Below are 14,115 nucleotides of genomic sequence, written 5' to 3'. Positions count from 1 at the left end.
TGGCTTCTATGCTTTTATAATAATCATGTTAAACCAACAGACTTGATAACTGGTAAAGTGTTAACTGGGATGTTAAAAGAATGTTTACTGGGTGAAGTGTTTGCATAGGAAGAATACTGAAAGTGCAGTTTACATAAGGGTGTTGGCCATATATGACAGGGAATGTGTTATACTGTGTATTTCCTGCATGGTGAAATATGATGAGGTAATGGAGAGCACAGCTAAAACCTAAAGAATTACATATTTGTGTGTCAAGACCAAGGGGTTGTTTACATTTCTAGATCCTACCAAGGATGAAGAAGTCCAGTCCCTTCTCCTACCCTTCTATAACTAGCGTGTCTCATTATAAGGTATGTTATTAAGGAGTGTTACTTTTACTCTATAAAACTGACTTTCAAAATGAAAAATATGACATCAAGTATGAAAGAGAAGAAAACCTCACATAGAAATAGTGAGGTTTTAAATGGGAATTTGGGACCAGATTGTTAATGCTTTATGTTGGCGATTGCTTATCTCAGTTGATCGCTAATGTAAATGTGGCTCAGAGTGGTCCTTCTACATATTTAAATACATCAGTTCATTTTATCATAATACTGTGTTATGTTACCCACAGCTTTCAGGACCGTAGAGGATCTCATAGTCTGTAGCTTCTTTTGATCTTGTTGGCTGCTTCTGCTGCTAGGGCTCAAGTCCTGTCAGCAGAAGCTTTGCAACTGGTGCACACAGAGTCTGCCTAATGTGTTAGAAACTGTCACAATTCCAGCACTAGCCAGCATTTAACACAATGCAGTATTTTTTCCAGTCCTGTCTTCTTCTTGTAGCTGAGTTCCCAAAAGGCGGTAATATGTTAACGGATGCACACCATGAAAACAGAGCAACAGCAGCATCCAGAAGTCTTTAGTTCAATATTTTATTCATCTCTGATGTGATGAAGGGTAAGTGTGGGCATCATGAGTTCCTTGAAGAAGCTTGTCTGAGTTTTTCTTTCTTCCACCCTACTTGAAGACAAATGATAAATTTGATGGGCTAATGAGTATTACAAAGTGTTGGAGTTATCTGACATACTCACCTTTTCTAGCCCCATTTCCTTTTCTGAGGCCACCTGACCATCCCTAAACTCTCTTAGTGCTCCTACCAGGGTTGCTAATTGTCCATAAATGTAGGGACAATCTGTAAAAATAACAAGCTGAAAAATACCTGTCAGGGAATTTCATAAGAAAAATTAAGCCACCAGTAAAAAAGCAGAAACACTGAGCTTGTTTCAAGATCCATGTCAGATTGAACCTAATGCAAATGCCAGACTGAGAAAGCAGAGGAGTGCCACCTAGTGTCAAGGCTTTCTGGCCCACTGAAATGTCTATGCCAGAACGGTGGGAAGTGGAACCAGTGGAGGTCAGGTTGGGGGTTGGGGAGAGGCAGCAAGGTGCAGGGTGCAATCCAGGTATCAGTATGTGGGCAAGTAGGGAACCCCTATGGGGGGGCAGCAAGGTATAAAAACAGTGTTGCTACACAGAGTTGCCACCCGACGATTTATTTATTTATTTTACTGACAGTAAAAACACATGCCAGTAAAAAGGTTTTGTTGTTAGTAAAAAGTTTGTAGATTGTCAGTAAATAATGTTCTTGGGCTGGCAACCCCGGCTCCCGCATTTACTCATTGACTTGAAATGACTTCAATTTAAACCTCAAATTTTTGCAATGCCTCCAATGTGGACTCCCCATGGGATCCCATCTCTCATGTCTCCAAAAGCTAGTTTGCATCCATCTTCAACTCATTTCAGCATCAATCAATTCAAAACCATTCCCTCCTTCCCTTACTGCTTCCTGCTGATTACCAAACTCTTTGGCCTTTCTTTTCCTATCCCCACTTTGATGTGGCTCAAGAACACAGACCCCATTGATTCTAACTACCAGGAACTTTGAAAAATATTTGGCTGAAACCTCGAACTGCTGGATATGCCTCTAATCCACTGCACGGGCAAGGATCTTTTGAAACACCTAAGAGCATTTCAACCTGTAATTGGATTGAATCAACTCTTCTGCTAGTAACAAAAGCAGAAACTGCAATGTCATCTACTCCAGCCCCCTACCCAAGGCAGAATAATGGATGTGTAACCAAGAAAGCTTCTGGCTAAGACAGCCAGGGGTCTTGAATCACAGACTTTAGGCTTTATAAGCCAGCAGACTGACTACTGAGCTAGAACTACAGATCATGTTGTCTCACCACTTTCTGATAGTGTTAACTGCCTCTTTTTTGGTCCTAAGCAGTTACAGGTCCAAGGGTAAACAGCATCCTAGGCTGTGATTTGCATAGCTGCCCAGAAGACTTGAATACCCTGCTCTCACTAAATCCAAAAAGAATTGGACATGTGAATCTATAGTCAAGTTTGGAAATCTCCACCCAGATATTTTATAACCAAGCCACCTAACTCTGCTATCTACAAAAAGGTTGTGTTGTATGGGGCTGCTAGGCATGCTATACAGAACTAAAAAAAAATAGCCTCAAAGTTTATGGAGGCTTGATAGAAGGTGCAGCCTGTGATGTAGCAGAGATGTCACATAGGCTGAACCAGGAAGGCAGAACATCAGTGACAGTGGAGCTGGTGACAGAAAACAAGAGACATCCAGCAGGGTGTTTAAACAGAGGGAGGTCTCTTCCATTGTAATTTCCATCTCACCATAAAAATAACTGCTGAAAAGAAATCTTTTAATTTCTATTACAGTCTGTGAGATACTTATGTATTATCTAGACACACCAAAAAATATGGCACAAACTCCAGCTGATCAGTTTCAATTACTTTAACAATTATTTTGGAAGTAAAAAAAATCTCCTATAACCACATATCTTTATAAGCAGTGAAATAAATACCACAACATGCCTTCTCCCAACAGCTGGAAAATTATGCTATGACTGAAATGACATCGTTCTTTTTCCTACGGAATATTTTTGCTCTGAGAGGTCAGACAGAAACTGGGTGATGCTTGATGTAGTACTAGAGACAGTGTCGTGTAGAAGTGGGGAAAAATGAAAATGAGGAAAGGAAGACTGTCTCAAATCCTCTTAATTTTTTCTTTTGTAAATAAGAGAATCTATTCATTCTCTAAAACATCAGAAATAACAACAGCTGAAGATCCATTCTTTACCAAGCTTCCCTAGCTCCCTGCAGATGTAATCATACCTTAGTAGATTATTAATGTACAATCTTAATGTTTCTAAATTCTATCTTATTTCATTTTTCTCTCTGTTATTTCACCACTGAAAAGCACACAAAAGGAATACCACAGTAAGAAAAACATCTGTGTTACAGTAATGCTATGACTCAGACTCAAAAAAATACAAAACTGAAACAGCACCCTTAATTATATGCCCTGTTGCAAATTCAACAGAATGCCCACATAGGATACGCCAGTATCCTTAACTTCATACATGATTCACTAGTAAGGTTTGGTCCACAATAGCTACAAGTCCACACCACAAACGTGGTTCCTAATCTAAATAAGGAACTTCCACAAATTGTAGAGGTGTCAGAAATCTGATCTGGTTGGTTACCAAAAGAGAAGTAGTCACACCAAAGCTGTATCAGAAACTGGAAACCCCAGTTTCATTTAATTCAGATCTGGACTTGGCTGGGGCCCATTTCTAGACACAGCTTTTGATCTCCTTGTTTGTGTACAAGTCAAAATTTAACTTTAAACTTCGTATGCATGTCATTCTTCAATTCAGCGCAACACCAACACTAGGTAAACAATAGAGCAAGCTTAATACTCAAAGTTTGAGCCCTAGCTATAATACAATACTTACCATAGTATATGCACATGGTTTTCAAACATTCTGATGACAGAATCCTGCTTGAGAACCTTTTAACTTTGGTTTTATGATCTCAGGACCTTAGAAGCAAGGTCACTGAAGTCAGTGGGAGATATTCCAATGATTGGATTAGATGCTCAGAGTGGACAGGCTTTGAGTTGTGATTATGCTGAGTACAGAAAAAAATAGGACTGCAAGATAAACATACCTCAAAATGGGCTAAAATTTAGTTACAAGCAATAGTGTGGACTTGACCCTAAGGATAAATGTGGTAAGAGTGTATTACAAAGACAGGGAGTCTTTTCTACAGATTACTCATAAGCAATAGGCACAAAAGAAAAGAAAGAAAGAAGAGCATGAAGGCATGAAAAACATGTGGAAAATAAACAGTTCCACTGAAATGTAATGAAAGCCTACAAAGTCCCATTTATGTACAAAATCCTATGAGGTAGAGGGGTCTTAAAAGGGCTTTTCATTACTCCAGAAACAACAGAAACATCAATAATACCCGTTTTCGATAAGTACATTTTCTTTCCTTTTTTATTGAATAGTTGAGTAAATAACCAAAGACAGCCTAAGTAAACAGGCAAAGTGCAAGTTAAAACCTGCCCCTAAAGCAGGTATAACATAAGACCCACCTTGTGGAGTTTTTCTACATTTTTTCATAGTGTAGAGGAATGAAGTTCACATATTTTAACCTGACATTCCCTGTTTCATTAGTTAACTTTGCTTGTTATTTTTAGTAAGTGCCTCCACCCAGTTATTAACTTTTCGCTCCCCCTAACTGCTCAGTGGGGACAGAATAACTTGCTCTTGGGTCCAGAAGAAAGGCAGTGAAGGACTTACCTTTGAAAACTCCATGTAAAAAAAAAATCATGCATAAATGTGCATATCGCTTTAATGTATCAAGCTCTCTATATACACATAATTTTGTGTGATTTATATCCCTAATTAGATCCCAGTGGCAACATTCTTTCAGCTAACAATGCGTATCATAATCACCTTTTCTTCATACAAATGATTTCCTTAACTTTGCATGCATAACTTAACAGCTTTTATTTTAAAAACTCTTGTTAACAGCTTTCCTCTTGTTACCAGTAGGGGTGCTATGATAAGAAACTAATTTGCTGTAAAAATTACTCATTTGTCAAATAAGCATTAAAATAATTGTTCCCCTTTTGACTGTTACCCTGCTGTTTCCAGTCATTTTCAAAAACTAAATTATTTACTCATTTGAAAGTTCAGCTGTGCATATTTTAATTGATATTCCCTCATAGGAGTCATATTGTTAATGACAATAATTAACCCGAAATGGCTGTTAAATAATTATGCTGAAAAGATATGAAGTATTTGTGCAGAAAGTAAAATCAGCGTTTGAGAAACCATCAAAATGTACAACTTTCATATTTTATGGCAAAGCATAGTAATAGTTCATAATCAAATTAAGGATAAAAAGGAAAAATGTAGATTATATGCTTTGATGCAGAATACTTTATGTTTCCAATATAGTGAGGTATTCGATCTAACAATAAGTACTCAGACATTTTAATAAGTCCCTAACATTGTTATTCCAGCTAGTAATATAAAGTATTCGCACACAGTTGGTACAGTTAAGAATATAGTAAACTGTCCACTAACAATATTATTTTGCCATCTATTGCCACTTCTCCAAAAGAATTAAACTCCTGATGTGCTCTCTCCTGAAGGCAAGGATTGAGTCCTGAAGGAGTACACATCATAGTCTAGATTCACTACTGAACTGTCCTTTGAGCAACTGTTTACACTAATAGAAAAGGGATGTAAAATGTTATTATTCTGAATTAACACCCTCACTTACCCCTGGTGCTAACAATTTTTAGTCAAATTTTAAAGCAAAGGTGAATCAGGCTTTCTATCTAACACAGGGCTTGTCTACCCAGAAACACTCAGCAAAATTCATCCAAAAATGTGAATTCTGAGTGAATTATTAAAGTCACATTAAATCACTTAATTTAGATACTCATTCAGAATTGGAATGACCATAATTCAGTTTAGCTCAATCCCTTTCCAAAAATCACAAAGAAGAGATTAAATTAAATTTAGCTACTCCATTTTAATAGTTGGGATTAATTTTCCTGCCTATCCCCATGTATACCAGCCCATTTAATAAAGAGAAAAAACCACTGATACCTTGGAGATGAAGTTGAAAACATCCATTTATTTATTGATCAGTTGATTGATTGATATTCTACCCTACCCAAAAAGGTTCAAAGCAGCCTACAATAAAAACAAGCCAAGTCACTAAAACAAATAACAATAATGCTTCCAACAATATCCCAAAACTTCATTCCATCTGCAAAACACCTGCCCAAAATAGAAAGTCTCACAACACTTCCAAAAGCTGCTTGAGCTCAGGTTCTGACAAGCCCATATGGGGATGGACTTCCCAAATCTGAGGGATGACTACCAAGAACGGCCTCTGACACAGCTTCAGTGACTAAACTTGTGAGCAGATGGTATTTGCAGAAGGCTGCTCTCAGCTGACCTTAGGGACTGCAACAGAACATAAAGGTAAAGGTGGTCCTTTAGGTATGTAGGACCCAGGCCATTTAGGGACTTGTAAATCAAAACTAGCACCTTCAATCGCACTTGAAAGCCAGTGCAGATTTTTGACCTACATTAGAGTGATGTGCTTCCAGGGAATCACCTCCATCATAAAGACTAGGACAAGTAAAAGACTCTCTCTCAAAACTATTTTTCAAGAGAAAATTTCATGTTAAAATCATTCCCCCCGCAAAAATAGATCTCTGCTTTCTGCAGAAAATATTTTGTTTTTATACAAAACAGAATCCCCCCCCCACCCAAAATTCCCCCAATTTTCCAGTGGAAATCCAACAAATCTGAAACTGTAGTTTGAGTCCCTCGTGCCCCCTTCCGTTGTGGACTATCTATATCTGCCATGGTGTAACATTGCAAGTGACTTCCATGATGCACTAAGATAGCTCAGCAGAAAGGGACAACTGTGGTATATCATGAAAAATGCAGTCAGGCCAAGGAGCCAGTTTTCAGTTTTAGATTGAAATACCTGGAGTTTCGATTAGTCACTGAAAACTCAAAATTTTCTAACCAGCACTAGACAGGAACATATATCAGTAGTATTAGGGATACTTTAAAAAGCCTTTTAAGAACATTACCCATGGAAACACACAAAATTTAAAGTTTCGGTGAAAGTTACAATAAACCCGGACAATTTGGCATTGGTATTGCAAGATACTGAAGCCATTGAGGAGCTCTCATTATTGTCTCTATTTCTGTTGCCAGACCATAGCTCTGAATCTCCTAAATCCCCAGCCTCCTCCTCTACCAAAGGGCCTTTGTTACACATCACAGTGAGACTCCCAACTGTTGATCAGGGTTAGTGATAGCCAGAGTTTGAAGCAGTAACATGTTCAGGCCAGCAGGAGTCTGGGGGACTGAAAGGTAAAAATCCCCCCCCCCCCCAACTTCCCATTTCAGGCTTCCCCCTTCTCCCTGGAGCTCTCCCAGTTCCCCACCCCCACGGTTCCCCTACCCCTTGAGGTTCCCACTTCCCCCCACCCCCCCAAGCCCACCCCTGCCCCCTTCATCTTATTTGTGGCTGCCTGTGCTGTCCATCCCAGTGTTACACCTTAAGTGTTACAGGAGCTGAGTAACACGTATCAGAGATAATCCTGCCCTGGAGTGGTGTAACTTTAAGCCACCTAACAAGTGCTTAAAACTAGTTTCAGGTGTTAATATGCAGATAATCCAGGTGTTAAGAGCTCCAGGAGCTGCCCAAAATTACCATTTAACAAGTCCTTAACACTTTATTTATGCTGATGCCATACCTCCACTCCCACACTGACTCCCTGCAGCCTTTCTGTATCTCACAAGACCTGCTGTGAGTTTGAGTCAGTTCTCAAGCCCACGAGTCCATGGCAGTTAGGTTCATAGCAATGTTGACTGATTTGCATATGTCTGCAAGCATGCGTACCTGGGACTGGTGCCAGAATTAGGATATGGCACATGGGGGACAACTAACTCACACACAGGTTGGCTGGGAGCCAGGAGGGCTGAAGCATCTTCATGGGCAAGGGGAAACTTGGCAGCTGATGGGATCTGCAACACTGAGGGGCAGATGAAGAGTTGTTCAAGGCACTCTGTAGGACTGCAAGGCTTGCAGGGATCAGGGGAAGGTAAAAACCAGCAACATGTGGAGCCATCTGCCCATGGAACATCCACTCTTCGGGCTACGAGTGCCACATCACAAATTAATCATCCTAGTGATATAGATGCCTCAGCTGGGTGCCCACATCTGTGAATTATGGCACGTGATTTTACTTTCTCTTTACCACCTCCACTCTCAGCTGGTGTGATCAAAGGGAAGAGCTACTGTTCGGGGGTAGGTGTGTACCACATCTACCTGTATTACCACGTGTGTATTTGAAGATCGTACTACTTTTCCCCAATGCCAGTGTGTGAACAATCTGTGACCAATGGTCTCTCCCCCATGCTGCAGAGCCCATGCTTATACCTTACTTGCCCACACCAGGGCTAATGCAGTCCCTGAAGAAAGGTTTAAGGATTCTGCCAGTGGAGAAGATCACCTGTAAAAAACTGCTTCTGCAGCAATCCCACTAAGAGAAGGCTGCTGCTGAAAAACAGTAAGGCTGTGTGCTCTGGACTCAGGGTAAGAGGCATAGTTGAGTCCATCTCATCTTCCTCCAAAGTGAGGACAGGGGTATTTCTTAGAACCTCTTCACCACCCACCAATGCCATCAGGATGGAAATGAAGGGGAAGTGATTTCTTTCTCATTATTTGTGGTAAAATAATAGCGGTAATGAGGAATTTACTGTTGAAGTCGCTGGGTCAAATCCAACCCTCTGACCTCTGTTCTCCTGAATTACTTCAAACGAAGCAGCAAAAAAGGGGTGCCAAGTCATTTTTCCTTTCCTGGGCTACAGACTAGTCTCACAGTGCAATGATGTGCAACCTAGTATTAATTCCTTTGGCCATTCCCCCTGCACAGGGACAGATGGAGTACAGTATAGAAACAGCCTCTCAATTTGTGAGGAGAGATTTCTCCATTTTTTTTTTTTTTAATTAAGTGTTTAAATGAAAGTTTACATCACCACTATTCATTTTACGCTCTTCTAAAGCCAGACAGGGTCCACTGAATCTTTCTGACCACATGAATTTACCACTGAGTAACTTCCCACCTGTGGCATTCCCTTCTGCAAACAGTTTACATAGCATTTTATTTGGAAAGAACACAGCCTCTTTTCTCCCATGTGGCAGAAGAAAGGGAGGGGGTTGTATTTATTTGTATGCTAAGCTGGTAAATACACAACCTCGTGCAAATTAAATCATGACTCTATTTTTATTATTATAGAAAAGAGTTGTCTTGAATGAATAGAGGATCTCTTTCCAAATCCAGATGCGGTGAGCTGTGCTCTCTAGCAGTTTCAGCAATGAGTCTGGATTTTACTCCTTGCTCAGAAACTGACTTTGTATAGAACCATAAAGAAGCATATTAGCTGCTTTTCTAGCCCACATACACATACACATACATGGAAGTTCCTCTTTTAATTTCCCTGCCTATTTCTTTCTCCAAAGTGAATGCAGAAAATATGCTGGCACCAGATGACTCCTGTTTTTCACTGGCCAGCTAAAACCCATCTGCAGGCTCATGAGATGAGTAAACAGTGTAGGTTAAGTAACTAGTTACTAATATTTTCCTTGAGCTACAAAACTTTTAAACAAATAACAACAATTGTGATTGTAGTAACCTTCCAGAGGTTAACAGCATGCAGGTGGTCAATCTGAATTAAATACAAAACAGACGGCTGCTATATTATAAACTGTTGATTCTCCTAGAGATCACAGTTAAATCTGCTTCAGAAATTGAGTCTTCTTTTTTAAAATCCTTAACGAAACAACATATAAATGTCAAAATGACAAAAATAAGGAAGTATGTCATAGACTAAGCATTTTAATGTCCTTTCTGGCTCACTTTTGTAGGCTGAGCTTTCTGTCTTGACCACATTTGATGGCATCAGTGCTTAGAGTGGCTGTGCGCGTGATTTTTTAATAGCTGAAATAAATGGCCCATCAAGCACTTTTTGATCACTAACCCAAACTTTGCTGAGGACTCATATTTTAAACCACTGGTATGATACACTATAGCTCATTTATGATGCTTCATAGCTCAGGGTGTCAGTAATGAGCTATTGAACTGGAAACAGGTTCAAATCCAGCTGCGCCGGTATTAACTAGTGACTGAAAGCACTGTTAATGTCTTTTCATTGCCTTGTGTGAAACAATATGATGCCTTCAGTCCAGATGTTCTACTGGACATCAAGGCACAACAGAAACACCATTAACCAGGGACTTTCATTGGCATTCACAACAAAATAAGCATGATTAAAGAGATCTCTCTTACAGAGAAAAATGGTTGCTTCAGGGTCAAGGCTGAGGTATATAAAGGCAATTTGAGGCCACAGGTCCTGACAGCATTCATGCTGTACCTCGGGGTGGGCAAAATATGGCCAGTGGGCTGAATCTGCCCTGCCAGGTGATTTCATCCAGCCTACAGGCAGGTGTCTACTAATTCACTGTATCCAGCCTGGCCCCAGGCTGAGCCCCACTCAGTCCTGTGGGGGCAGCATGCACTGCGCACCCACTCTCACTCATGGGACAGCTCCGACCCTGGCCTCTTAGGTAGATAAACAGCGGTGGTGGGCAGAGTGGGGAAATGGTGGTGGCAGAGGTGGGGAGGCGAGGGAAGTGGCAGCAAGTGGGCGGGAAGGTGGGAAGCAGCAGCTGGGTGGGAGTGTGGAGCCGCTGATGGCCCTGAAGCACTGAGGCCAGCGAGGGCCCAGGGTAGGGTATCAGGAGTGCAGAGCCTGGGCTGGTGGGGGCACTGGGTCCACCTGTCTCCATCATGTGGGTCTCTCCAGGGCTCAGATGCAGTTCCTGGGTTCTCTGCCTGAGCCATGTGCTGCTGGGGGGAGCCCTGCGCAATGGAGTTGGTGGTCCAACCCCACTCACTGCCACGTGTAGGTCATAGGAAATGGCAGGGAGTTCTGTGCTATGGAGACAGAACAGCTCCTCTCCCTGCTGCCCTGGCTGAGCGCCATGACCTGCATCACGGCTTCATCTCACAGGGTTCCCCCCCCAGTGGCACAGGCCTCGGACAAAGAACCCAGGAACTGAATGTGAGCCCTGTGCAATGGAGCCAGCAGCCCAGCCATGTGCAATTCTGGGGCTCACTGGGACCATGCACTGCTGGGGGGTTCTACCTGCCACAGGCATTGAGAGCCCCAAGGGCCTGCCACCTACTGTGGTACTGGCATAATGGGGGGGGAGAATTTGGGGGGGTATTTGTAGGGCCCCCCACATGCACCCCCCACCACGCACATGCACCCACACCCCCCACACACACCCTACCATACACATGCAATCACACACACACACATATATATATATACCCCCACGTATACCCCCAGCCTCATTCCCCACACACCCACCCCCCTCCACATACCCACAGCTCCCAGAAAGCCCATAGCCACCCACCCACACCCTCCCCCACACCCCACACACACCCCCACACAGAACCCCCGACAAACCCCACACCACCCCCCATATCCCTCCACAATATACAACAGTAAGGCTTCCTTTTGAGCTACAATGCAATTGCCTCTATATACACTATGCAAATGCACACAAATCAGGACAAAACTATTTTTTTAAATAAAATTTATACATGTTACAGTAGATATTTGATTTTTAGTACATAATTTTTTTTTCTGGTTCCAAGATGGCAAACCCCCCTCCCAAAAGGAGTACAAAGGGAAGGACTTCTGGTGGCAAAGGTCAGGAGTTCAGAGTGGGACTTCTGGTCCCAAGATGCTGAACAGGGGGTGGGGCACCTGTCAGGGGGTGGGGCTACCCTTGCAACCCTTCACAACTCACCGAAGCTCACTGAGCAGCCCTCCAGCCAAAATAATTGCCCATCCCTGCTGTACCTAGTCTGTGGATAAACAGAAATGTACAGTTTCCAAAGCTGTACACTTTTCATGAGCACTCCGATTTAATTTTCAAATTATTTTAAAGCACAATGACAAACCACCTAGCAGAAACATTATTATTAGAATGGAAAAATAAAGGTAAAGGAAAGACATCAAAAAGTTCCATCTCTTAAGCACTGGCTTGGGTAGTCTGCAGCACATATTGTTTGCTTTGAGGGCTTTCAGAAAAGTATCTGTCAAGGCTAAGCACTCTCCTTTGGGTTCTTCTGCTCATTCACTAGTGTCATTGGGCAGGACACTTATCTACGAAACAACACCATAAACTCAAAGATGCACAGTAGCTGGGGCGAGGGGGAGGTGGGAGGTGTGCAAGACACTCTTCTGTAGAACTGTCATTTGCAGTGTACAAGTGAGAAGCAAGCACTGGGCTCCATGGAAAAGCACCAGCAGTTCTGAAACCTGACACAGCTCAGAGATTCATTCAAGTTGAATATCTGCCAGTAAATAAATACAAATCTGTTGTCAGGGTGTTTCATAATGACTAACTCTTTTAAAGTCCTAACACTCACTCCATGATGAAGCAATATCCCTTAAGGTACAAACCCATCTAAGTAGCCTACAATGCTACAAAATTATTTGTTTTTATGTGCTGCATCTTACCGCGGAATGACTCACCATAAGTTTCTGTACCTTAATGCAGCAACAGACTGGGTGTGGTGAGGTCAAGAATACATAGATAGCAGCTAAATATTTTCAACTAATTATCAAAACAACGACATGGAAACAATCATGCTAGTATATTATGCTCTTTGATTTACTGTTTGGTGCCACTAATATATACTCATATCCAGATCATTAAAACAAGAACCAAAAAGAATCACCTGCCAACTTTTGCAGCACAGGTTAAGTCTCCCACTTATATAAATGCAGTCAATATTACTATAAATAACTTCATCTTCAGGGCTAGGGACAGAAATTACACATAAACCAGTATAAATAATTGGAAACTGGTTGAAATCTGTAACACAATAGAAGTTCAATGCATATAAACCACTTTCAAAATGGTCAAATCCAGTTTAAGATAAACCTGGATGGATGCACCAGACTTAACTGATTTAGGTAAAATCAGTTTACTAAACTTCTGTCCCAGATCCCCTCCAGAGTCAAGTTAATGCACAATCCCCCATCATCCCAGGATGCTTTGCCCCTCCCCTGCAAACCTTGACCTCACAGGCTGGGCAGGCTAGCACTGGCCCAAGCCATCTGGTCCAGCTGAGCAGGGAGGCATGCTCTAACGTCCCCCGGCTTCTGGCCTGAGCCACTGCAGGCATGTGGCGGCATTTCCAGAATCAGAGGTGAATGTCTGTTCACTTGCTTATCGGTTCAATCTACACAGCTTAGACTAACCTGCAAAGATTGAATTGATTCAGCCTCAGGCTTTTTGGCTGTCTGTACTTAGCTGAGATCAAAACAATTAAATACCTTGAAAACCTGAAGTCTGACAAAAGGGCTAGAGAAAGCAAACACCCCTTTCAAAGCTAAACTGACTTGTGGTGCAGTGAATTCCTAAAGCTGTTCGCTTCTTTCTTGAAGCAACCATCTACTTTTCTCATCATTTGCATGATAGATATACCATAATTTCAGCTGGAAGATCAAAGAGGCGAAACCCAAGATGCCCGCCATTGAAAATCAATGGCAGTTTTACACACAAAATAGAAAGAACATGATTTTTCCTCTCACCTGATGGGGGATGGGGATGAAGGGGGGAGGGGGAGAAGGGTTTGATTCTTTAATTATACAGTGATTTTATTACAAACAGAAACTCTGCCTCCAGCCAGAAGACAAGAGCCTATAGTAACACAGTACATGACAGAAAGGAGGATTTTTCAGACTCCTCAACCTCAGTCCACATTACCTGCAAGTGGTACATGATGGAATGTAGTGCCAGAAAGTGTGTTTTAGAATACAAAGTATAGTGTTTCATAATTTGATTTAAATCAATTATACCATCTCTCACTGGAACATTCACAAACTTCAGAAATAATAAAAAAAATATAAATGGAACCAGCTGCTGTGAATACTCTTTTCCCTGGGATGGATTTTTCTTGAACTCAATAAGCTTTCTTTGTAACACATTATTGTGGTGCTGCACCAGAATAGAGAGCATACAGAGCTGTTCAAGTTACTGCAAAGTTACCAATTATGCTGAGAGAGAAGCAGAAGAATTAAACCTTTTCTGCTCTGGCTTGCTTAGGTCTGAAGCCTGAGAAAGAATTAAT

This window comes from Alligator mississippiensis, chromosome 1 (genome assembly GCF_030867095.1).
Source record: "Alligator mississippiensis isolate rAllMis1 chromosome 1, rAllMis1, whole genome shotgun sequence".
NCBI lineage: Eukaryota > Metazoa > Chordata > Crocodylia > Alligatoridae > Alligator > Alligator mississippiensis.
Note: the sequence above shows the minus strand (reverse complement) of the source record.